At 46.4% G+C, this 26,634-nt stretch overlaps 1 protein-coding gene across 1 annotated transcript in view; it reads left to right on the forward strand.

Annotated features, from left to right (window-relative positions):
• Positions 1-2,227, forward strand: part of LOC143296727 (uncharacterized) — a 485,227-nt gene extending 483,000 nt beyond the window's left edge. The window contains exon 18 of the mRNA XM_076608785.1: positions 1-2,227. This exon is cut by the window's left edge and continues 1,332 nt beyond it. The gene's annotated coding sequence lies outside the window, so the exon portion shown is untranslated.
• The last annotated feature ends 24,407 nt before the right edge of the window (positions 2,228-26,634 follow it).

Here is a 26,634-nt window from a genome sequence, read left to right on the forward strand (position 1 = left end):
ATTCGTGTTAACGGATTGGATTCACTGCACGCATGTCGTGCATGTCTACACTGCTGGTGATATACAAACATTGCTGCAAACGATATTTCATGTATTTACGTTTTGTGGATTTTTTTTTTTTTTTTTTGGTATGTATGTATAGATCAAGTGGATTTTGGTGTACAGTCTTAGTGAATACCGCCCTTTTTCTGGCACCGTGTAGGACATGTCATTGTGTCGTCAGCTAGTCCTGTATCTCTTTCAAGGGTCAGTGTGTGTGTACCACGGACTGGGAAGGGTGGGGGGAGGAAGCACTGCCGTTTCACGACACAGCTTTCCAGTTTTAAGGATGTGCTAAAGCGTGCAGACTGATCCATATGCGCTACACCATACCTGTTTCAAAACGAAGGAGCAGATGCCAGATGTGTGCATGAACCCAACGCGCTCATCATGCCTCGAGAACTGCCACGGTCTGACCCACCCCTTTCACCAAGCTGAAGAGAGAATCTCGGTAGCTTATTTTTTCACCAGATCTGAGGATGTTGTGGTCATGTGGAAGACATTTTACTTTCATAGAGGACTGCGGATCCGGTTTAATCTGTCAGACCTGATTCCGACAGTCTTTTGAATCTGTCCACAGGGACAGCGAAGGATGTCCGTGGATAGACGTAGCCACAGACAACACCTTACAAAAACATTCGGCAGACGCAAACATAACCGCAATAAAATATTAAAAAAAAGATGACACACATCCACGCAAAACTTACAGCAGACCAGAGGGTATCCGTGCCCCCTAAACCCCTCCCCCCCACCCCAAATATCGTTTCAAGACCCCGTGATCATTAAGACCATCTTGAAACCAATTGAAAACCAATACTTTAACGCGACTGGCCCATAATGACGCAGTCTATGTAGACTAGCCAGAACTGACCCCAAAACCCCGCCCTCCAGCCCGGACATGGACATGGACATGGTCATTCTAAGCTAGCTTGAACTTAACCACCAGGGGATAAATTCTGCCCACTTAGAATCAACACAGGCTATCAAAATATCATAATATTGAGTCTAGCCTAGAATAACCACGGGATAAAATCCTACAGGGGTTACTTTGAAGGTTACACCGGGATTTTCTCAACTTAACACGCAGTGGGTACTAGTCTTTCGTAAGACACGAAAACCCGAGGTTCTACGTCTAGCCTCCACTTAACGCACGTTAATGAATCCATGGCAACAGAAATGTCTTTAAAAAAAAAAAAAGAAGAGATAATAAAATATACATGCAGACTGGAAAGTGCGTCGTTGCGCTTTGGGTCTATGTGCCAGTGTTTCGGATGACAATACATCGTGGTCCAGCCGCTCCCACTTAACAGCATAATAATAATAACTCTCTCTATATAATCACCTTTCCATTATAAACCATGCTCGGCTGCGTTGTACATTGCAAGAACTCGTCAAGTAAAACATGCATTTAAAACAGTAACATGTCAACTTACAAACATAATCCTGCATGGACATCCAACCTGACACTAACAGTAATTTATGTACGTGCGCGCGCGCACACACACACACACACACACACATTATGACATACACACATATCAAACATCACAATACCTAAATGATAAAATGTATCACCTGACACCGCCACCATCACCATACTTCAAACCACAGTATTGATAACCATATCTGAATACTTTAAAAACTAGTCACACACTTCACAACAGCCAAAACACGCACACATCAAACCGCAGTATTTCAAACAAAAAATAAAATAAAATAAAAACACTCCCCCTCCCTACGTAAAGTATATACACGGCGTAAACTCCACTGGCAGGTAACCAACCACTTAAAGGAAACTGAAATAAAACAAGAAAAAATAATGATAAAGACTTGTGTGTGCCCCAAAAACAACAACAACAACAACAAAAAAGGTTTGGCAGTCACGTGGGTACGCATCACTGACCTTGACCTTGGCTCCTCAGGTGTGGGGGCCGTGACCCCATGACCAAAGCAGCGCCACCTGCCGTGTTGTGTATCCAGGTGTTGGTCCTGTAGCGGGTAGTCGGCTTACGCGCTGTAGTGGTGGGGCATCATGTGGTGTACATTTCTGTTGATTATAACCGTGCAACTTCATATTAAAGGATTACGAACATTAATTAAATACAGCAGCGGTTGGTTGTGTTTTTTTGGAGGTGGATGTTTCGTTGAGAACGTTTTGCCTGGTGTGAGTAAATTCAGTCTGAGTTAATTTCCCTTTTTTTTCTTTGTGTGTGTGTGTGTGTGTGTGTATGCGCGTATTAACGCGCTTGTGTGTGTGAGAGAGTGTGTGTGTGTGTAATTAGTTTCCTTCAGTATGTGAGAGTGTATGTTTACGTGTGTGGGGGGGGAGGGAGGAGGGGAGGGAGGGGGTGACGGGGGGGGGGGGGGGGGGCGCTGGGGGTTCGTGTTAATGTGTTGTAGCAGGAACTCACTGAGTGTGACGGTTCTGTCTTCTGGGAGAGGATGAAGGCAGAGGTGCAAAGAAATAGCTGAGAGGAGCATGCTACTGAAGGAGGCTGCGGGTATGAAAGGAAATCGTTCAAGACTCGTAACTGAAAGTACTTACACGCAGCACTGGTATCGAAACGGTTAAATTTGCTTTAAGGAAATAACAACTAACGGTAAGGCAGGGTAAGATAAGGTGAAGTACTCCTCTGCAAACGTATACATACAATCTATGAATGACGTGGAGGACAGCGACGCGGCCTGACTGACGACTTGGACGACGCGGATTCAAACTTTTTTTTTTCCTTCTTTTTAACACCACGGAATCACACGTGGCTAGCCCAAATCAACTCCGGAGTCTATGTTGGTTTGGCCTTTACTGCCCGTAATGGTTATTGAGAGTGGTGAGGCAAGGTAAGCTATTCTCTCGCAAACGTAACCGTGAATGGTGAAGTTGTAATCAACGTGAATTGACGACAAGGAGGACGCGGGTACGAGTTCCACCACGTGTGTGGAGTAGTAGTAGTTGTTGTTTTTGTTGGGGGAGGGAGGGGTGGTTGCGTGGTTTTTTGGGTTTTTGTTTTTTTTTTCTTGCCTGTATGTATTTGAATTTGTATTTCCTTTTATCACAACAGATTTCTCTGTGTGAAATTCGGGCTGCTCTGCCCAGGGAGAGCGCGTCGCTACACTACAGCGCCACCCATTTTTTTGTATTTTTTCATGCGTGCAGTTTTTATTTGTTTTTCCTATCACAGTGGATTTTTCTACAGAATTTTGCCAGGAACAACCCTTTTGTTGCCGTGGGTTCTTTTACGTGCGCTAAGTGCATGCTGCACACAGGACCTCAGTTTATCGTCTCATCCGAATGACTAGCGTCCAGACCACCACCCAAGGTCTAGTGGAGGGGGAGAAAATATCGGCGGCTTAGCCGTGATTCGAACCAGCGCGCTCAGATTCTCTCGCTTCCTACGCGGACGCGTTACCTCCAGGCCATCACTCCACATGTGGTTAGCTCCTACCCAGAGTTGGAATGTGCTGTGGGCTCAAATGGAAAGACTGGGACCACACAGTCGAGGGTCATCCTCTTCACAGATGCGTCTTTGGGAGTGTTGCTCAAACTTCCTGACCAACACTACAGGTGTCTTATCTCTGTGACTGGTTGACGCCGGGAGGTATTATGAGAATACAAACAGCCTTTGTCAAGCAGTCCCAAACAGAAATTGACCCCCCCCTCTCCCCCCTCCCCTTCACTTATCCCCCCACCCCCACCCCCATAATAGAATTCTCACCACCCATCCATCATCAATATGAAAATATAGAAAACCAAAATGTCCCTGATCCCGGAGCACGAAGTAAACTGTAAATTTAAGGCAGTGCATGCAGTATAGTCAACGAGGATTTAGCAGACTCGTATAATTATGATATGCAATAAAAAAATTTTAAAAAATTAATTTAAACGTATTATCCACTAAAACTACAAGCACATTCACATGGTCCAAGATTTGCTGGATTATCAAGAATTGTGTTCGGTTACGATAGCTTACGATAGCTGTAAAGGATCAACAACAATAAATAATGCTTATTTTTTGTTATAGAAGTTTTATGTACTGAATCGATGTGCGCAACAGCCAAGTGGTTAAACGGTTGGTCTTTCAATATGAGGGTCCCGGGTTCAAATCCAGGTCAGGGGGAAAAAGTGGACATTTTTCCGATCTCCCAGGTCAGCGTGTGTGCAGACCTGCTGGTGCCTGAACCTCCTTCGTGTGTATACACATGCATAAGATCTAATACGCACGTAAAAGCCCCCATAATCCTCATCAGTGTTGGTTGGTGATGGAAACAAAAACATACCCTGCATGTAGCCCAGCCCACCCCTTCCCCGGAAAACGAAGTATGGCTGCCTTCAAGGCGGGGGGGAAAACGGGCATACACGTGGAAGCCTACTCATGTATACGAGTGAACGTGGGAGTCGCGGCTCTCAAACGAAGAAGAAGAAATAACAGAAAACAATGAATCACCGAGCAAAAAATTATAATACGGATATCATTATGACAGGAAGCGTAGAGTACAGCCTTGTCACGCAGCCCCAAACCAAAAATGGACCTCCATAGCAACATCGTCATCATCATCATCATCCTCCACCTCCATCATCATCAACACAAACAAAATAGTCTCAAAGTCTGAGGCCTTTCATGCCTTACTCTCATGGTGACCTCAGTTTCGATACCCCTCCACTTCTGTGCTTGGGGTGAGTCCTGTCAATGTCTTCAGTGTCGGCAGATTCATGGGGGGGCTGTTTAAGGGACGTGGTGGCGGTCTCCACAGTGGGAGGGACGCTCACTCAGTCTGGCTCCGCGACTAAGCCATTATTGTCGTTAGTAGGGGGCTTACTAGGTGGTGTCCTAAGTACGTTAAATCAGAACAGGCACCACTGAACACCACCGAAGTGACACAGCAGCAGTGCAGGGTCTCCTCTGGTGTGTGGCCTCCTGGCAACCTAACATCGATGGTACCCTGCGGACTGCCGACGTTGGAACTGTGACGGACGAACCCGGGTGTGGGGTGGGGGGGAATCTAAATTATATATATATATATAATACAAATTTAAAATCTGAATATCCAAGATTCTCTTTTAACACGGCCAAGCGAAGGCTTCCCAAAAACAGCGGACGTTGACTTGCAACCATTCCCTTCACGTATCCTGACATATGGATACGGACACAAAAACGGGAACAATTTCACACGTAGGTTCACTGCAAATAACAGAATATGTATATAATCTAAATGATAAGAAGTAACAATTTCGCACAATTTTTTTTAATGATTTACCTCAACAGCGCGACGAAAGATTACGGTTGTTGCAGAGAAACGAAATGATGCAGCTGATTTCTTTAACCAACATGGCAAAAGTGAAATAATTCACAGGTTTTGTCCAGGTCAGCTGACGCTGATCAGAAACTCAACACATCTGTTGCACGTGCACTTAAAAAATCAATTGTCAAGGGAAGCTACTGTACAAAATCTTAAGTCTAGCGTACACATGTTTATTTCCGATCTAGTCAATTTCTTCCGCTCAATCACAAGTAAAGCAATGCATTCATTTTACCAGTCTACCTGTGTATCTGTTCTGTTCAATCTTTGCTTTTCACTATCTTGTTATAATTCGTGGAATATTGTAGAAATTCTTATCCATTTCTCCAAAAAAACCCTCCCCTCCCCCGCGCCCCCCTTTTAAAAAAAATATTTTCATGTTGTGCTTCGTTAACTGGGCAGAACTGCAAACAAATCTTTTTTGTCCCTAATTTTTTACCGATTAAAGAATCAGTTAATCAATGAAATCAATGTCTATCCATTCCAAGAGAAACTTGTGCAAACGACTACCTACGCACAACACACACAATTGCATCTCAAATATGACTGAAAGAAGATCCTACTACTTGTTTGAATGTGTGTGTGAGTGAGTGACGGTGTGACAGACCTAATGTGTGTGTGTGTGTGTGCGCGCGTGATCGAGAGAAAAAAAAACAACCATGCATCATTTCCTTTTTCTCCCCTTTCTCTGTCCTTACACGTTCACAACAAGGGCGTATACCATTAATTAACTCTTACAATGCGCATTTCTGCTGAACCCCCCCCCCCCTCTCTCTCTCCCACCATTGAACTCAGTGTCTTTACTACCAACTTAGCCCAAGAGGAGAGAAAGTGAAGAACTAACTACTGTTTGAGGCAAACGTCTGGTTCGGGACAAAACTGTAACTAGCCACGGAGGAAAAAATAGCATGCTCCACTTGCCTATGGGTCCTCTTTCGTGGCAGAGGGAGGGGCAGCGCCGGTGTTCCTGCCCCCACCGCAAGCCATGACCTTGGCTTCTCAGAGAGCCTTGACACACTCCTCAGGGGTCAGGCATGCAACTGTGCTGAGAACAGAAAAAACTCCACTCAAATGCAGACAAAATCTTCTACAAACAAAAAACAAAAAAAGGAACTAAATAACAACGTCCTGTGTATAACAGAACTTAAAACCACCAATCCATAAGAGAACTTAATCACCTCCCACCTTGTAGAATTACACCGGACCAAAACGTGCATTCACGCTAAGCGGAGAGACGAAAAGAGTGGAGAGAGAGAGAGAGAGAGAGATAGAGCGGAACGGATTGGTTTATTTGCGCATAGGCATCAGCCCCGTGTGAAAGGGGTTAACATCAGAGGGAGGCAGACAGACAGACAGGACACGAGGCGACACGACACGAGGCGGTTTTTTTTTTTTTTTTTTTTCTTTCCAGAAAGCAAGTCAATGGGGAAACTGAATATGCCATATACATGTTGCATCGCAAGATGAAACAAACATTACCTTCCTACTTTAAAACAAACATTAGCAAGCTCAGCACTAAGTGACAGATCAGTTCATATCAACTCACTCAAAAATCGACCCACTCGTACAACTGTCTAAACTCCACCACCACCCTTCACCCATACCCCTTCCTTCCCATTCCTTAAGTCTTATGTCATCCCTTTAGTCCTTCCCCTCTCCCAAAGCGCGCGCACGCACGCACGCACGCACGCACACACACACACACACACACAGAGAGAATCAATGCGAAAAGAATGCGAAATGGAGCCGACGATGAAAAGAACTGGTACACTTCAAGTGCATTTCAAACGGAACAATTCCTGACAGTCATCACAGTTAAGTGGCAAAGAATAAATTTTGCAAGATTTCAACTTAGGACACTCGGACCGGGGACATCCACACCATAGAATCACCATGTCCTTTGTGCCCCTCTGGTGCAGATGATGAAAAACGTTTCCTGTTTCAATGTAAAACATTCGATAGGGTAAGAGACAAGTGTGTGGGTTTTTTTGTTGTTTTAATCGGATGTAGTTAAAGGCACGATATTGTTTCTGCTTTGTCATCTGATAATGATCTTACAATACTGTCAATTCGCGAAATTTCTTGTAGAAGCACAGAGAATAATACGTAGACTTATATCCCAACCAGAAACAGGGCAGACGACAGCTTGAGAATGAAAACAAAAACGAAACAAAAAAACAGTACAAAGTATTTTATACTGTTCATGGGAAGGTACACCCACCAAGTGACTCACAATCACTGACGCTGTCCACATATGTGGAGTGATGGCCTGAGGTAACGCGTCCGCCTAGGAAACGAGAATCTGAGCGCGCTGGTTCGAATCACGGATCAGCCGCCGATATTTTCTCCCCCTCCACTAGACCTTGAGTGGTGGTCTGGACGTTAGTCATTCGGATGAGACGATAAGCCGAGGTCCCGTGTGCAGCATGCACTTAGCGCACGTAAACGAACCCACGACAACAAAAGGGTTGTTCCTGGCAAAATTATGTGGAAAAATCCACTTCAATAGGAAAAACAAATAAAACTGCACGCAGGAAAAAGTATCAAAAATTTTTAAAAGGGTGGCGCTGAAGTGTAGCGACGTGCTCTCCCTGGGAAGAGCAGCCCGAATTTCACACAGAGAAATCTGTTGTGATAAAAAGAAATACAAATACAAATCTTCACGTGGCAGAAAGTTTCAGTTAAATTTTCAGTTTCTAGGAGTCGGTCAAAGCGGTCGGCAAAATTGGCTAAAAATACGGTCTTATCACTTTTTGTCACAACAGACTTTTCTGTGTGAAATTCGAGCTGCTCTCACCGTGGAGAGCGCGTCGCCACAGCACAACGCCGACCATTTATTTATTCTTTCGTTTATCTGACTGTACCTGCATCAAGTTTCTTTTCCTATCAAAGTGTCTTCAGACTTTTTGCCAGGTACAACGACGCTTCAGTTGCCTTGGTTTATACTTTAAAGGTTTATCGCCTCGTACGAATCACTCGGGTCCAGGCCACACACACAAGGTCTAGTGGAAGGGAGAGAGAGAGAGAGAGTACTGGTGAGTGTAGGAGGCGATCCCAGGCGCTCAGATCTCGTTTCCTTAAACCGACGCCATCCCCACTTGGCCACTGTGGACAGTTTCGATTTCAGTTTCTTGACGGCGTCTAATTGCACGGATCGATGCATTTTGGTTATACCTCATCTGTTAAAAAACAACAACAATGCAGCATAAAAAAAATCAAATAAACGTGGCTTACGTGCCTCATTGTTTCTTTGGTTGCATTTTGTGTGTGGCCCCATTGCAGTAACTGCCACACGCACAAAGCGCGTTTCCCAATCGAAGGGAAACAACAGTTCCATATCACAGTTCAGCACAGAGTTAGTTCCCTTTAATTCTCTCTCTCTCTCTCTCTCTCTCTCTCTCCAACCACCACCACCACCACCCCCTCCTCCGAAGAAAACGTATTTTCGACAATATCTACATCCTTTTTTTCCATCAAAAGGGAATAAGCAGTGAAAACAAGGCGATGACGTTCACTCCGTCAGTTATACAGAGGAGTGGAGGGGACGATATTGAGGAGGAAAAGACAGTCCTTCAAAAGGCAGGTGTACAACTGACCATTGAGGAGGAAGGACAGAGGAGGAAAAGACAGTCCTTCAGGAGGCAGGTGTACAACTGACCATTGAGGAGGAGGGAGGACAGAGGAGGAAAAGACAGTCCTTCAGGAGGCAGGTGTACAACTGACCATTGAGGAGGGGGGGGGGACAGAGGAGGAAAAGACAGTCCTTCAGGAGGCAGGTGTACAACTGACCATTGAGGAGGAGGGAGGACAGAGGAGGAAAAGACAGTCCTTCAGGAGGCAGGTGTACAACTGACCATTGAGGAGGAGGAAGGACAGAGGAGGAAAAGACAGTCCTTCAGGAGGCAGGTGTACAACTGACCATTGAGGAGGGGGAAGGACAGAGGAGGAAAAGACAGTCCTTCAGGAGGCAGGTGTACAACTGACCATTGAGGAGGAGGGAGGACAGAGGAGGAAAAGACAGTCCTTCAGGAGGCAGGTGTACAACTGACCATTGAGGAGGAGGGACAGAGGAGGAAAAGACAGTCCTTCAGGAGGCAGGTGTACAACTGACCATTGAGGAGGAGGGAGGACAGAGGAGGAAAAGACAGTCCTTCAGGAGGCAGGTGTACAACTGACCATTGAGGAGGAGGAAGGACAGAGGAGGAAAAGACAGTCCTTCAGGAGGCAGGTGTACAACTGACCATTGAGGAGGAGGGAGGACAGAGGAGGAAAAGACAGTCCTTCAGGAGGCGGGTGTACAACTGACCATTGAGGAGGGGGGAGGACAGAGGAGGAAAAGACAGTCCTTCAGGAGGCAGGTGTACAACTGACCACTGAGGAGGGGGGAGGACAGAGGAGGAAAAGACAGTCCTTCAGGAGGCAGGTGTACAACTGACCATTGAGGAGGAGGGAGGACAGAGGAGGAAAAGACAGTCCTTCAGGAGGCAGGTGTACAACTGACCATTGAGGAGGAGGGAGGACAGAGGAGGAAAAGACAGTCCTTCAGGAGGCAGGTGTACAACTGCCCACTGAATAGGAAGGACAGAGGAGGAAAAGACAGTCCTTCAGGAGGCAGGTGTACAACTGACCATTGAGGAGGGAGGACGGAGGAGGAAAAGACAGTCCTTCAGGAGGCAGGTGTACAACTGCCCACTGAATAGGAAGGACAGAGGAGGAAAAGACAGTCCTTCAGGAGGCAGGTGTACAACTGACCATTGAGGAGGGAGGACGGAGGAGGAAAAGACAGTCCTTCAGGAGGCAGGTGTACAACTGACCATTGAGGAGGGAGGACAGAGGAGGAAAAGACAGTCCTTCAGGAGGCAGGTGTACAACTGACCATTGAGGAGGAGGGAGGACAGAGGAGGAAAAGACAGTCCTTCAGGAGGCGGGTGTACAACTGACCATTGAGGAGGAGGGAGGACAGAGGAGGAAAAGACAGTCCTTCAGGAGGCAGGTGTACAACTGACCATTAAGGAGGGAGGACGCAGGAGGAAAAGACAGTCCTTCAGGAGGCAGGTGTACAACTGACCATTAAGGAGGAGGGAGGACAGAGGAGGAAAAGACAGTCCTTCAGGAGGCAGGTGTACAACTGACCATTGAGGAGGAGGGAGGACAGAGGAGGAAAAGACAGTCCTTCAGGAGGCAGGTGTACAACTGACCATTAAGGAGGAGGAAGAAGCAGCCAGAGGTCAGAGACTTTGAAGGGTGTTGGTGTGTTCTGGAAGATGGAGGGGATGGATGAGAATGTTGTCACAATTGTGTCTGTATTTTCATCAATGGAAACTGCTCAGCACCGTTTGGGAATGTAAGTTGTAGCTGCTTCAGGTGTTTTTACATTCCATTTCTCCACAGAATTTTGTGTGTGTAGTTTGTGAGTATCTAAAAACAAAATGCAACTCAAAACTTGAAAATTGCTGTTGAACTGTAACTGAAAGAGATGAGTGATATATGAAAGATGTTACATCATTTAACTGCGCGAACTTTTACCTCGTGATTCATCAAAACAATGTATCGGAATCTGTGTAATAATAAGATTGTGTGCACTTTATAGTATGAATGTATGTGGTGTAAACACATTTAGTCATGTTTAGACCTCTTCATTGAAGTTTGTACTGAGTTGGCATGTATGCGCACTTAAGACTTTATTGTGGTGTGTGTGTGTGTGTGTGTGTGTGTGTGTGTGTGTGTGTGTGTGTGTGTGTGTGTGTGTTCTTTTCATAAACTTTTTTCATGTGCACAACACAGCATTGTTACCGTGTTTTGAATTGTTGCCCACCACTTACTACGGCTGAGCACTGACCAACGCTAACGCTAACCACTGACCAAAGCTAACCACTAACTACTACTGGCCACCACTGACCACTGTATACTGATCATTATTGACCACTGAATACTGACAGCCATTTACCACCACTGCCAACCTCTGCTGACCACAGATACCAATGACTATTGCAGAGAATCACTGACCACTATCATTGGCCACAACTATACACCGCTGACCAGCACTGAGAAAAAAATATAAGAACGATTGAACATGCACAGGTTCTGGGCAACGTAGACTTGGGAGAAACTAAGACATGTTCCCTATATATGAATCTAATCTTTTTCATCCATCTCTCTCTCTCTGATGCTTCTCACCACATACCTCTGAATCTATGGTGTCTCTACATACCTCTGTGTCTATGGTGTCTCTCAACATACCTCTGAGTCTATGGTGTCTCTACATACCTCTGTGTCTATGGTCTCTCTACATACCTCTGTGTCTATGGTGTCTCTCTACATACCTCTGTCTATGGTGTCTCTCTACATACCTCTGTGTCTGGTGTCTCTACATACCTCTGTGTCTATGGTGTCTCTCTACATACCTCTAGTCTATGATGTCTCTCTACATACCTCTGTGACTATGGTGTGTCTCTACATACTTCTGTGTCTATGGTGTCTCTACATACCTCTGTGTCTATGGTGTCTCTCTACATACCTCTGTCTATGGTCTCTCTACATACCTCTGTGTCTATGGTGTCTCTACATACCTCTGAGTCTATGGTCTCTCTAGATGGACAACCAGAATGTGGAGTCTGACTGGAGGACCCTGCGCGAGCTGATCTATAGCACAGCTTCAGAGACCCTGGGACCCATGACCAGAAAGCACAAAGACTGGTTTGATGAAAACTGTGATGAAATCAAGCAGCTTCTGGATGAGAAACGCCGTCTGCATCAAGCCTACCTGAGCAACCCAAAGTCCACATCAAAAAAGGATGCGTACAATGCCATCCGCAGGACTGTTCAGCAAAAGTTACGTCAGATGCAGGATAAGTGGCTGAGTGTCAAAGCTGATGAGATCCAGGGATATGCTGACAGGCACGATATGCAGAGGTTCTATGATGCCTTAAAAGAAGTCTACGGCCCCACATCCTCAGGATCATCCCCCCTCCTCAGTGCAGATGGGAATACCTTGATCACCGAGAAGGAGAAAATTCTCAAACGCTGGGCTGAGCACTTCAACAGTGTCTTAAATCGCCCTTCCTCCATAAATGATGAAGCCATAGACCGTCTCCCACAAGTCCCCATCAACAAAGCACTGGACGATCCGCCAGCACTTCTTGAGACCCAGAAAGCAATCCGTCTGCTATCCAGTGGCAAAGCACCTGGCTCGGACTCCATACCAGCAGAGGTCTACAAGGATGGAGGCACTGTGCTGACTGAGAAGCTCCGTCAGCTGTACTCACTCATGTGGAAAGAAGAAACGATCCCCCAGGATTTCAAAGATGCATCTATCATTCACTTGTACAAGCGAAAGGGGAACCGGCAAGCCTGTGATAACCATCGGGGCATTTCCTTGCTCTCCATCGCAGGCAAGATACTTGCCAGGATCCTACTAAACCGCCTCACAGCACACCTTGACCAAGGTCATTTGCCTGAGAGCCAATGTAGATTCCGGAAAGAGCGCGGAACCACCGATATGGTGTTTGCTGCAAGGCAGCTGCAAGAGAAATGTCAGGAGCAAAATGCTGATCTGTTCTCCACCTATGTCGACCTCACTAAAGCCTTCGACACCGTGAGTAGAGAGGGACTGTGAAAGATCATGGCCAAGTACGGATGCCCTCGGAAATTATTTCCTTGGTCAGCCAATTCCATGAAGGCATGCAGGCTCGAGTCCAGGACAATGGCGAAACATCTGCTCCTTTTCCTGTCACAAATGGTGTCAAGCAAGGCTGCGTCCTGGCTCCAACACTGTTCAGCCTCATGTTCTCTGCAATGCTTACTGATGCCTTCAGAGATGGCGATGTTGGAATCGGCCTAAAGTACCGAACAGATGGCAAGCTGTTTAACCTCAGAAGGCGTCAAGCAAAAACGAAGGTCATGACAGACATCATCAGAGACTTTTTGTTTGCCGATGATTGTGCCCTCAACGCTGGATCTGAAGCTGACATGCAACTCAGCGTCGACAAGTTTGCCACTGCCAGCAGGAACTTCGGCCTTACCATCAGCACGAGGAAAACTGAAGTTCTCCATCAGCCAGCCCCAGGGAAACCCTACGTTGAGCCCAACATCACAGTCAACGGTCAGAGGCTCAGTGCGGTGGAGCGGTTCATATACCTTGGCAGCACACTGTCACGAAATGCGACCATCGACGATGAAGTGAACGTCAGGATTGCAAGAGCAAGCGCAACTTTTGGTAGACTCTATGCAAATGTCTGGAACAGAAGAGGCATTGGTCTTGAGACCAAACTAAAGGTCTACAGAGCAGTAGTTCTCCCCACACTACTGTACGCCTGCGAAACTTGGACAGTGTACCAACGACATGCCAAGAAGCTGAACCACTTCCACACAACACGCCTAAAAAAGCTACTGAACATCAAGTGGCAAGACAGGACCCCAGACACGGAGGTGCTTGCAAAAGCCACCCTTCACAGCATCTTCACCATCCTGATGCAGTCCCAGCATCGCTGGGCTGGACACGTGGCGCGCATGCCAGACCATCGGCTGCCCAAAAGGCTCTTCTATGGCGAGCTGCAACAAGGGAAGAGATCACACGGAGGTCAGAAGAAGCGCTTCAGAGATACTCAGAAAGTCTCTCTGAAAGCGTTTGATATCAACCCTGACTCATGGGAGGAATCTGCAGTGGGCCGTGACAAATGGCGCGCTGCTGTGCACAAAGGTGCCAAGTTGTGCGAGGCCAGCAGGACTGCTGCAGCTGTTCAGAAGAGGCAGGCCAGAAAGTCACGGGCAAACAAGCTCCCTGACAATATGCCTGTCTTTGCCCCAACTGTCAGCGAACATTTCGTGCGCAGATTGGACTATTCAGCCATCTGCCCACTCACAGATAGATTCATGAGCATTGCTCCCCCCCCCCACCACCACCACCCTCCCCCCATCCCCCAGCTGGATGACAACGATGGTCATCATCGATCTCGATGGACACACACCACATACCTCTGTGTCTATGGTGTCTCTACACACCTCTGTGTCTATGGTGTCTCTCTACATACCTCTGAGTCTATGGTGTCTCTCTACATACCTCTGAGTCTATGGTGTCTCTCTACATACCTCTGTGTCTATGGTGTCTCTACATACCTCCGTGTCTATGGTGTCTCCCTACATACCTCTGTGTCTGGTGTTTCTACATACCTCTGTCTATGGTGTCTCTCTACATACCTCTGTGTCTATAGTCTCTACATACCTCTGTGTCTATGGTGTCTCTATATACGTCTGTGTCTATGGTGTCTCTCTACATACCTCTGAGTCTATGGTCTCTACATACCTCTGTGTCTATAGTCTCTACATACCTTTGTGTCTATGGTGTTTCTACATACCTCTGTGTCTATGGTGTCTCTCTACATACCTCTGAGTCTATGGTGTCTCTCTACATACCTCTGTGTCTATGGTGTCTCTCTATATACCTCTGTGACTATGGTCTCTCTACATACCTCTGAGTCTATGGTCTCTGTACATACCTCTGTGTCTGTGGTCTCTCTACATATGTTATGTTATACATTTAAAACAATGAACGTACATGTTTAAGCGGACTTGCTCACGATGGAAGGCATTTACCTTTTTGAATTTTCGATTCATGTGTTTGCATGCCCGGTTTTACAAAATCGAGCCTGCGCGCGCGCAAGTGTGTGTGGGGGGGGGGGATGTGGGAGGGGGTGTGGAGGTGTGGGATGGGGGGTGTGTGTGCTCAACATTGTAATGGGTCAGAAGGCCTTCTACAATAGAACATTTCTGAGTTTTGAGTTCTGTGTCTATGGTCTCTCTACATACCTCTGTGTCTATGGTGTCTCTCTACATACCTCTGTGTCTATGGTGTCTCTCTACATACCTCTGTCTATGGTGTCTCTCTACATACCTCTGAGTCTATGGTGTCTCTACATACCTCTGTGTCTGTGGTCTTTCTACATACCTCTGTGTCTATGGTGTCTCTCTACATACCTCTGAGTCTATGGTGTCTCTCTACATACCTCTGAGTCTATGGTGTCTCTCTACATACCTCTGAGTCTATGGTGTCTCTGTACAAACCTCTGTGTCTGTGGTGTCTCTCTACATACCTCTGTGTCTATGGTCTCTGTCACGCTACGGCTGACAGATTGACAGACAGACGGACGAACGATGACAAAAACTCAACAATGAATCTGTCAGCCCTCCGCCACCAGTAGGAACAACCAGATCCCACTTGAAATGATAACATTTATTCAAAATAATAATAATAATAATAATAACTGGTATTTTTGAACACGAAATTCAATAACAAAACAATACTGACACAACTACCCCTCACACGCGATTACAAACACATAAAAATTATAATCTGCTGTGCTCAGCCTCTGCCGCCGCAGTCCAGAATACCAGCGGTCAGGAATGGATGGGAGAAGGGAAATAGTAAGTTGGGGGACAGCACTTAACACCGCGCCAAAGTCCTTCCAGCCGACGCTGTTGTCGTCGTCGCTGTTATCGTCGACGCGGTTGCGCCGCTGCCGCAGAACACTGCCAGTCCCGCACCATGCAGACCTCCCTCCAGCCCACAGCCACAACCAGCAGAGGAGTGGAATCATCCAAACGGGCAAAATGGAAGATAAAAAACCTAAGAATGGCAAAGTGCCAGTTCTGACTCTGAAAGATGCTAATCACACCCAACCTATCATCCCACCCATCCAACCTGCCGTTACAATAACATATTTCTTTGAGTCGATTTAATTTAATTTATCCCAAAATAATAATTATTAATATTTCTTCATGAACACAACCACAATGATAGGAACACATATTCACGGCTTCTCTTAATAATATAAAATAACATGAACAGCTACAACAAATTCAAACAAACATGCATTCACAGCCTCTGTCATTCCCTCCACCACCATTCCTGCAAGTCCAAACGACCAGCTGACCAAGGAAACATCACACACCCTCACCTCAGACAGGTTATGTGAAAACCTGGAACTGCTGTTCCAGCCGTTGCAACGCCCGCCGAACAATGACAACCTGCTGCTTCACCACAGCAGAAGACATGGGAAGAACAACTCCCAAAACCCCTGGTGGAAATGACTCTCACAGCAGTTGACAGTGGAGTGCCCGAAAGATACAGGGACAAATAAAAAAAAGCAAATCAAAAACCAAAACACAACTCACTGACGCGAGTTGGTTCGCACGTGGGATTCGGGCTTAACGCGCTGCCAGTCTATCTGGAGGCTTACAGAAATATGTCAGCTAAGGGGAGTCTCACACTCTGGATATGTCGACGCGTGACAGTCACTGTATATACCTCTGTGTCTATGATGTCTCTCTACATACCTCTGAGTCTATGGTCTCTCTACATACCTCTGAGTCTATGGTCTCTCTACATACCTCTGTGTCTATGGTGTCTCTCTACATACCTCTGAGTCTATGGTCTCTCTACATACCTCTGAGTCTATGGTCTCTCTACATACCTCTGTGTCTATGGTGTCTCTCTACATACCTCTGAGTCTATGGTCTCTCTACATACCTCTGAGTCTATGGTCTCTCTACATACCTCTGTGTCTATGGTGTCTCTCTACATACCTCTGTGTATATGGTCTCTCTACATACCTCTGAGTCTATGGTGTCTCTCTACATACCTCTGAGTCTATGGTCCCTCATACCAGGTCCAGAGTCCTTTGCGCAGCGCAGACGGCCAGGCGCTCTTCACAGACAAGACGTCGATCCTGAACAGGTGGTCGGAACATTTCCAGGCCCTCTTCAGCGCCAACCGCACGGTTCAAGACTCGGCAATTCTCCGCATCCCACAACAGCCAGTGAAATTACAACTGGACGAGCTACCAACCCTAGAAGAGACTGTCAAGGCCATTGAACAGCTGAAATGTGGCAAGGCAGCAGGAGTTGACGGAATTCCGCCGGAGGCGTGGAAGAATGGAGGCCCAGCACTACACTCCAAACTCCACAACCTCTTTGTCTGCTGCTGGGAGCAAGGCAAACTACCACAGGACGTCCGTGACGCAGTCATCATCACCCTGTATAAAAACAAGGGAGAAAAGTCGGACTGCTCCAACTACAGGGGGATAACTCTGCTCTCCATCGCAGGCAAGATCCTCGCCAGAGTCCTCCTAAATCGGCTGGTGCCTACTATCGCCGAAGAACATCTCCAGAGAGTCAGTGTGGCTTTAGAGCCAACAGAGGCACCACTGACATGGTCTTCGTTCTCAGGCAGCTACAAGAAAAATGTCGGGAACAGAACAAAGGACTGTATGCGACATTCGTCGATCTCACGAAAGCTTTCGACACCGTGAGCAGAAAAGGTCTGTGGGAGATCATGAAACGTCTAGGATGCCCCCCAAAATTCCTCAGCATGGTCATCCAACTACATGAGGAACAGCGTGGACAGGTCAGACACAGCAACGACCTTTCGGAGCCCTTCCCAATTGGAAATGGAGTGAAACAAGGTTGTGTCCTCGCGCCGACCCTCTTCACGATCTTCTTCAGCATGATGCTCCAACAGGCCACTGAAGATCTTGGCGACGACGACGACGGTATCTTCATCAGATACCGCACTGATGGCAGCCTATTCAACCTGAGGCGGCTACAGGCCCACACCAAGACACTGGAGCAACTCATCAGAGAGCTTCTGTTTGCCGACGATGCTGCCCTCGTCGCCCATACAGAAGCGGCCCTGCAGCGTATAACGTCCTGCTTCGCAGAGGCTGCGCAGCTCTTCGGCCTAGAAGTCAGTCTGAAAAAGACGGAAGTTCTCCACCAGCCTGCCCCACGGGAAGAATTCCACGCTCCTCACATCAACATCGGTGAGACAGAGCTGGTCGGTCCACCAGTTCAGCTACCTAGGCTGCACCATCTCGTCTGACGCCAAGATCGACAAGGAGATCGACAACAGACTTGCAAAGGCAAACAGCGCATTCGGCAGGCTGTACAAGAGAGTGTGGAACAACAAACACCTGAAGAAAGACACAAAGATCAGCGTGTACAGAGCTGTTGTACTGCCCACCCTGTTGTATGGCTCCGAAACCTGGGTCACCTACCGGCACCACATACGACTGCTTGATCGCTTTCACCAGCGCTGCCTTCGCACCATCCTCAGCATCCACTGGAGTGACTACATCACAAATGTCGAGGTCCTGGAGCAGGCAAAGGACTATCAGCATCGAGGCAGTGCTGCTAAAGACCCAGCTACGTTGGGCAGGGCACGTGTCCAGGATGGAGGACCACCGCCTGCCCAAGATCGCGCTGTATGGCGAACTGTCCACTGGCCACCGTGACAGAGGAGCACCCAAGAAGAGATACAAAGACTCCTTGAAGAAAGCTCTCGGTGCCTGTCACATTGACCATCGCCAGTGGTCCGCAGTAGCCGCTGATCGAGAGACCTGGCGACGCACCATCCACCAAGCTGTCTCATCCTTCGAAAACAACCGCCGGGCCAGCCTTGAGGACAAACGCAGAAGGAGGAAGAACCACGACGCTGCAGCCGCGAACCCAGACCAGACTTTCCCTTGCAACCGCTGCGGCCGACTCTGCTTTTCCCGCATTGGCCTTGTCAGCCATGAGCGTGCCTGCATCAGACGTGGACAACGCCCTTCCTAGATCTTCGTCAGCGAAGCCAGGCCATGATGATGATGACCTCTGTGTCTATGGTGTTTCTCTACACACCTGTGTCTATGGTCTCTCTACATACATCTGTGTCTATGGTGTCTTTCTACATACCTCTGTATCTATGGTGTCTCTCTACATACCTCTGTATCTATGGTGTCTCTCTACATACCTCTGTGTCTATGGTGTCTTTCTACATACCTCTGTGTCTATGGTGTCTTTCTACATACCTCTGTATCTATGGTGTCTCTCTACATACCTCTGTGTCTGTGGTCTTTCTACATACCTCTGTGTCTATGGTCTCTCTACATACCTCTGAGTCTATGGTCTCTGTACATACCTCTGTGTCTGTGGTCTCTCTACATATGTTATGTTATACATTTAAAACAACGAACGTACATGTTTAAGCGGACTTGCTCACGATGGAAGGCATTTACCTCTTTGAATTTTCGATTCATGTGTTTGCATGCCCGGTTTTACAAAATCGAGTCTGCGCGCGCGCACGTGTGTATGTGTGTGGGGGGGGGGATGTGGGAGGGGGTGTGGAGGTGTGGGATGGGGGAGTGTGTGTGTGCTCAACATTGTAATGGGTCAGAAGGCCTTCTACAATAAAACATTTCTGAGTTCTGAGTTCTGTGTTCTATGATCTCTCTACATACCTCTGTGTCTATGGTGTCTCTCTACATACATCTGTGTCTATGGTGTCTCTCTACATACCTCTGTGTCTATGGTCTCTCTACATACTTCTGTGTCTATGGTGTCTCTCTACATACATCTGAGTCTATGGTCTCTCTACATAAAAGGAAGGTGAAGAGGAAATCTTGACTGCAGGACTTGAGACAGGCGAGAAAACGGTTGAGACTAACCTGAAGGTGGTGACTTGTCCTATGAAGAGAGTATCCCGACGTTTCGGGCCCTAGGCCCTTCTTCATGGGGAGAAAAATAGAGAATGGAGAAGAAAAGAGAGGGCAAAACCAAGACAGAGGTAAAACTAAGAACTGTGAGGAGTAATCAGAGAGAAAAAAGAAAAGAAAAAAAAAACAGAGAAAAAGGTGAGCAATATTTACAAAGGAAAAGAAGGGGGGATGGTTAAACACTGGAGGGTGGGGGGTGGAGGTGGAAAAAGAGGGTTGTGGTTCTCAAAAGATGAAAAGGTGTAAGAATATGTGTGCTGGTCAGTGTGTGTGTGTGTGTGTGTGTGTGTGAAGGGAGAGAAAGAAAACGGAGGGGGGGGGAGAGGGAGTGAGAGACAGGGAGGGAGGGAGAGAGAGAGAGAGAGTGGTGGAGAGGGAGGGGGAGGAGAGAAAAGTGGGGGAGAGAGGAAGGGGGGAGGGAGAGAGAGAGAATGAGTGTGTGTGTGTCTGAAGGTAGATTACAGGGGGACAGGAGCAGTGAAAAGGGAGGGGGAAAGAGAGAGAAGAGGGCCCAGGGCCGCTAGGGGTCCATCACTCTGGTGTTGATGCCTGCAGGCTGGTTAGTCTCAACCGTTTTCTCTACATACCTCTGTGTCTATGGTGTCTCTCTACATATCTCTGTGTCTATGGTCTTTCTACATACCTCTGTGTCTATGGTCTCTCTACATACCTCTGTGTCTATGGTGTCTCTCTACATACCTCTGTGTCTATAGTCTTTCTACATACCTCTGTGTCTATGGTCCCTCTACATATGGTCTCTCTACATACCTCTGTGCCTATGGTGTCTCACCTCTGAGTCTATGGTCTCTCTACATACCTCTGTGTCTATGGTGTCTCTCTACATACCTCTGTGTCTATGGTCTCTCTACATACCTCTGTGTCTATGGTGTCTCTCTACATACCTCTGTGTCTATGGAATAAGTTTACACACCACCCCTTCATAAGGGGCTAAGGCCTTTTTTGAATAAACCATCCGAATCCGAATCCGTGTCTATGGTCTTTCTACATACCTCTGAGTCTATGGTCTCTCTACATACCTCTGTGTCTATGGTGTCTCTCTACATACCTCTGTGTCTATGGTGTCTCTTTACATACCTCTGTGTTTATGGTGTCTCTCTACATACCTCTGTGTTTATGGTGTCTCTACATACCTCTGAGTCTATGGTGTCTCTCTACATACCTCTGTGTCTATGGTGTCTCTCTACATACCTCTGAGTCTATGGTGTCTCTACATACCTCTGTGTCTATGGTGTCTCTCTACATACCTCTGAGTCTATGGTGTCTCTCTACATACCTCTGAGTCTATGGTGTCTCTCTACACACCTCTGTGTCTATGGTCTCTCTACATACCTCTGTGTCTATGGTGTCTCTCTACATACCTCTGAGTCTATGGTCTCTCTACATACCTCTGAGTCTATGGTGTCTCTCTACATACCTGTGAGTCTATGGTGTCTCTCTACATACCTCTGTGTCTATGGTGTCTCTCTACATACCTCTGTGTCTATGGTGTCTCTCTACATACCTCTGTGTCTATGGTGTCTCTCTACATACCTCTGTGTCTATGGTGTCTCTCTACATACATCTGAGCCTATGGTCTCTCTACATACCTCTGTGTCTATGGTGTCTCTCTACATACATCTGTGTCTATGGTCTCTCTACATACCTCTATGTGTGTCTCTGATTACCTCTGTATTTATGGTCTCTCTAAATACCTGTATGTGTCTGTGGTCTCTCTACATGCCTGTCTGTGTCTATACAGACCTTTGAAGCTGTGGTCTCACTACATACATGTATGTGTCTGTGTCTATGGGATCTCTACACACCTCTGTATCTATAGCGGCTCTCTGCATACCCCTGTGTCTGTGGTCTCACTACATACATATGTGTCTATGGTTTCACTACATACCCGTCTGTGTCTATATATACCTTTGATTCCTGTGGTCTCACTACATACATATGTGTCGTTAGTCTTACTATACACCTGTCTGTGTCTTGACTTACCTTTGATTCTGTGGTCTCACTACATGCATATGTGTCTATGCTGTCTACATATGGTGTCTGCTCACTGCAAGGGAGGGGGAAGGGGGTCGGGGGGCAATATCCACATTTCTTCCCTTGTACTTTTTCGTTTCAAAGACGGAATTAATTGTAAACTGATTAATGACATTGTAATAGTACACAGTCCACAGTGCCCCCACTCTCGCATGCCACAAATAAGGCCAATAAAAGAATGGGGGAGGGAAGGGGTTGAGGGGGGGGGAATGTGGGGTTGCGAGGGGGGGGGGAATGAGGGGTTGCGGGGGGAGGGGAGGGGTTGCGAGGGGGGGAATGTGGGGTTGCGGGGGGTAACATATTGTTTAAAAGAAGGTAAGGCTTTCTTTAAATCACAGTGATTAAAATCTCCAACAATAAAACACGGGGCGTCGGCAGAGATGAGTTGAAGGTCGCGAACAACACCTGCGATCGTCCTTCCTGCACGTGCAGCAGATGCCTGGTCAAAGACTGGGGCGTACACAACAGACAAAAAAATACGGCCGAACTCACGTGGCAGGTATCGAGGCCTCAGCGACACTGATATGAGTTCAAGTTCTTGTGTACACAGTTGCTTCTTCACACACACATTCGCACTGTCACACCACTTCTCGTTGACATACAGGCACACGCCACCACCCATTTTCTTCCCCACTTTCTTGCAGTCTCTGTTCATTCTGTACGGAGTGTTAAAACCATCAATCGCAACACATTCATTCGACTCTTTCTCACTAAACCAGGTTTCGGTGAAACAAAGCACACACGAGTTCCTAAAATCATTTAAAAATCGACAGTTTGCTCGTACTTCATCTAAATTACAGTTTCTGCCGTTTGGGTTAAGAGATCTGACACTGGATAAAATCATAGATGGGAGTGGGGGCTTAGTTTTGGCATTATTAACATTTTTACCCGTCCACTCTTCGATGTTGAAGTCAGAAATAAAATCTACCCAAATGGGTATACCTGTTTCTGACGAACGTGTCCACCATCTCTGGTTCGACATTCTTACATTATAATTAACATTTTCACCCGTCGGCAGTACAAAACATACGTGAAAAACTCCAAAACGGGGGTAAAAATGTTAATTATATATATATATAAGTTTGTCGACTATAGAAGAGGATTTTAAAAGGAATTTGTCCACATTAGAAAGGTGTCTAAAAATGGAGTGCTGCTTTCGGGGTTTTGAGTTGTGCACTTCGAAACTGTAATTGGAATGAAGTGTGGAGTCCAGTTCGCGCGAGGCAGAAAACGACAGTGCACGACGACACAAGGGTTTGCGATTGTACTTACCGATGTAGTACATGAATCCACATGTTTTGCGCAGAGCCCCACACACACTCTGACGGAATGAAATTGTCAGTGTACACCGTCGGCGCACCAAACCACGAAATGAAGTCAGGTGTCAGTGCCTACACACACAATCCCGGAACCATGAAGTTGTCAACCCTACACACATTATCACGGAATGAACTTGTGAGTGTACACTGGCACGCACAAAATCATAAGTCACGGAATGAAGTCAGCCTGAGCCCCGGCAACTATACGGACACACTGGCAAACACGGAATGAAGCTGTCACTGTACACTGCTAGACACATGTTGAAGGAATGTTGTGATTGTACATGCACGACCTGTCCTGTCTGCCGAAGTGGATGTGCACGAAGGGGACGTAGGAAAGAGGTTACTGTGCACTGACAATCTTGTACTTGAAGTGAAGACGGAATGAACTGCACCGTGTTTCAGCGGGAGGGTGAAAACAAGAGTGGAGGACTAGACAACTGATGGGTTCCGAACGTTACATGAACAACTGTGTGCGTACGGAAAGAATGGCCATATGTGGAGCTAAATATTTTATGTCTCGCCCTCAGTTCTCCACGGAAGGCCAGGAGCACACTGACATGCAACACAGGACACAGCACACACGTATGTGACGCGTGCTGTCGAGGAAACAAGATGTCTAACACACACCACGGACAATCACGGAATGAAGTTCTCAACACACACACACACACACACACACACACACACGTGAAATCGCTGACTTGAACATTCACAGCCGACCAAAGCATCACTGACGAGAAAGGGACGTGCAGCTGTCCAATTGAAACGGTTAAGTTCAGCACGGACACTGACTCGGCCGTTAAAATGCACTTTCCTATTTCGGTATGTGACTTTTCTGCACAGCACGTTGTAAAGGAAGGTCAGTTCCACCAGTCCCGCTCACTTTTTAATGTGAAATCCTCTGTGCAACGCATTTGAGCACTGCAATACAGGGAATGGTGTGCGGTTTCCACGTGTACCTGGTCAGTGCTGTCGGAACCGATACAGCAAGGACGTACAACGAAACAGGCCGAAAAGAACGGACCCACCACAGGAGACTGCCGTCACTCTTTTGACGTCGCACACACGTGACGGTGTTTCATGCAAGCTGTTTTATTATTTTCCGTCATGTTCATGTTAGGATCACAACCTATTGTCTCGTCCCCCACTCTGTTTTCATCCTCTCGCGAAGCATGGTACAGTTCATTCCGTCTTCACTTTAAATAACCTGGCGATCGCGTACACTGACCGCTTTCGATCGAACTGCCTTATACGTCCCGTTCGCGCATGTCCACTCCTGGAGATATGACAGCGACAAGCTTCCCGATTTCTTTACGAATTTTTCTATTTCAAGCCCATTGCTTGATGCATGGAATGCCCCACGAACTCGGACATACCGGCGTTTAGAATCGAGACAAGTTTCATTACGAGTACTGACCCAAACTTGTGTATATATACACACTCCCGTCTTAATCGTTTTCATGTATGTTTTGTAACACAGACGGGTAACTTCGAACTGACCCATGGGTCCGATTTTTTCTTTCACTTTGCGTATCCCCCCTTTCCAAGCCCCTTGCTAGGTGCATGGAATGCCCCCAAAAGCATTCCTTTTTAGACACCTTTCTAATCTCGACAAGTTCGTTTTAAAATCCTCTACTATAGTCGACAAACTTATATATATAATTAACATTTTCATCCGTTTTGGACTTTCTCACGTATGGTTTGTACTGCAGACGGGTAAAAATGTTAATTATAATATAAGAATGTCGAACCAGAGATGGTGCACAACTTCAATTGTCACAAGCCGGTATTTTAGACACCTTTCTAATCTCGAAAAGTTCGTTTTAAAATCCTCTACTGCAGTCGACAAACTTATATATCATTAACATTTTCACCCGTTTTGGACTTTCTCACGTATGTTTTGTACTGCAGACGGGTAAAAATGTTAATTATAATATAAGAATGTCGAACCAGAGATGGTGCACAACTTTGTCACAAGCCGGTATACCCATTTGGGTGGATTTGATTTCTCACTTCAACATCGAAGAGTAAACGGGTAAAAATGTTTTGTCTTCTCTTCACGCCTCCTCTCTTTCCTCTCTTTCATGTTTTCTTTCTCTCACCTTCTCTTTCATTCTCCTCATCATCACAAATAAGATCACGAGGTAAAAGTTGCTCAGTAAAAGCGGATGGGTCGAGCACTGACCGTAAACTGAGAAGGAAATCACGGTCGTAGTGTAAAGCGCCTGTTCCTCCTCGCTATCCGCGATTTAAACCACCCGGTGACACAAAAACACTAGTCCGGAACACAGCCAGCACCACCACCAACAGCCTCACAACTGTCACACTCTTCATGTTTAACACCTTGCACACCTTTTTGAAACAATATTAAAGCACAAGGACAGGGCGAGGACATCAAAAACACGACTGAAACACAGAGCACAGTTTCAGTTTCAGTTTCAGTAGCTCAAGGAGGCGTCACTGCGTTCGGACAAAACCATATACGCTACACCACATCTGCCAAGCAGATGCCTGACCAGCAGCGTAACCCAACGCGCTTAGTCAGGCCTTGAGAAAAAAAAACAAAAAAAACAAACAAACAAAAACAAAAAAACGGGGGAATAAATAATAGATAAGCTTGCATAAATAAATAAATAATTATAATATAGAAAAAGGTAGTAGTTATAATATTAGTAATACTAATAAAATGATAATAATAAAACATAAATAAATAAATAAGACAACAATGGTGATAAATAAGCGAATAAATGTAAAATATGAAGACACACATTCACACATACACCCACACATGCATAACAGAAATGCACCAAACATGCAGTTTCACATATATGAAAGCACAGTCAAATGCATATAAACGTACATGAGCTCCAACACACACACACACACACACACACACACACACACGCATTACCGTGCACCTCCTCTAGCCCCCTCCTCCACACACTCATTTCAAGTCTAAGTATCGCAGCTTCCACGGCACACACACACACACACACACACACACACAAACACACACTCACAGAGATGAACACTTACTTGTACAAGCACATATGAAAGCACAGTCAAATACATATAAACGTACATGAGCTCCAACACACACACACACATTACCTTGCACCTCCTCTACCCCCTCCTCCACACACTCATTTCTAGTCTACGTATCGCAGCTTCCACGGCACACACACACACACACACACACACACTCACAGAGATGAACACTTACTTGTACAAGCACACACACATACGCCCATATCTCCCACCCCCAACCCCACACACGTACATACAAAGATATATATATATATATATATATATATATATATATATATATATATATACGTTCCAATATCCTGTTGCTCCCACAGTGTAGGCATGCATACATTCACATACCTCATCCTCTA

Source organism: Babylonia areolata, chromosome 21 (assembly GCF_041734735.1).
Source record: "Babylonia areolata isolate BAREFJ2019XMU chromosome 21, ASM4173473v1, whole genome shotgun sequence".
In the NCBI taxonomy this organism is placed as follows: domain Eukaryota; kingdom Metazoa; phylum Mollusca; class Gastropoda; order Neogastropoda; family Buccinidae; genus Babylonia; species Babylonia areolata.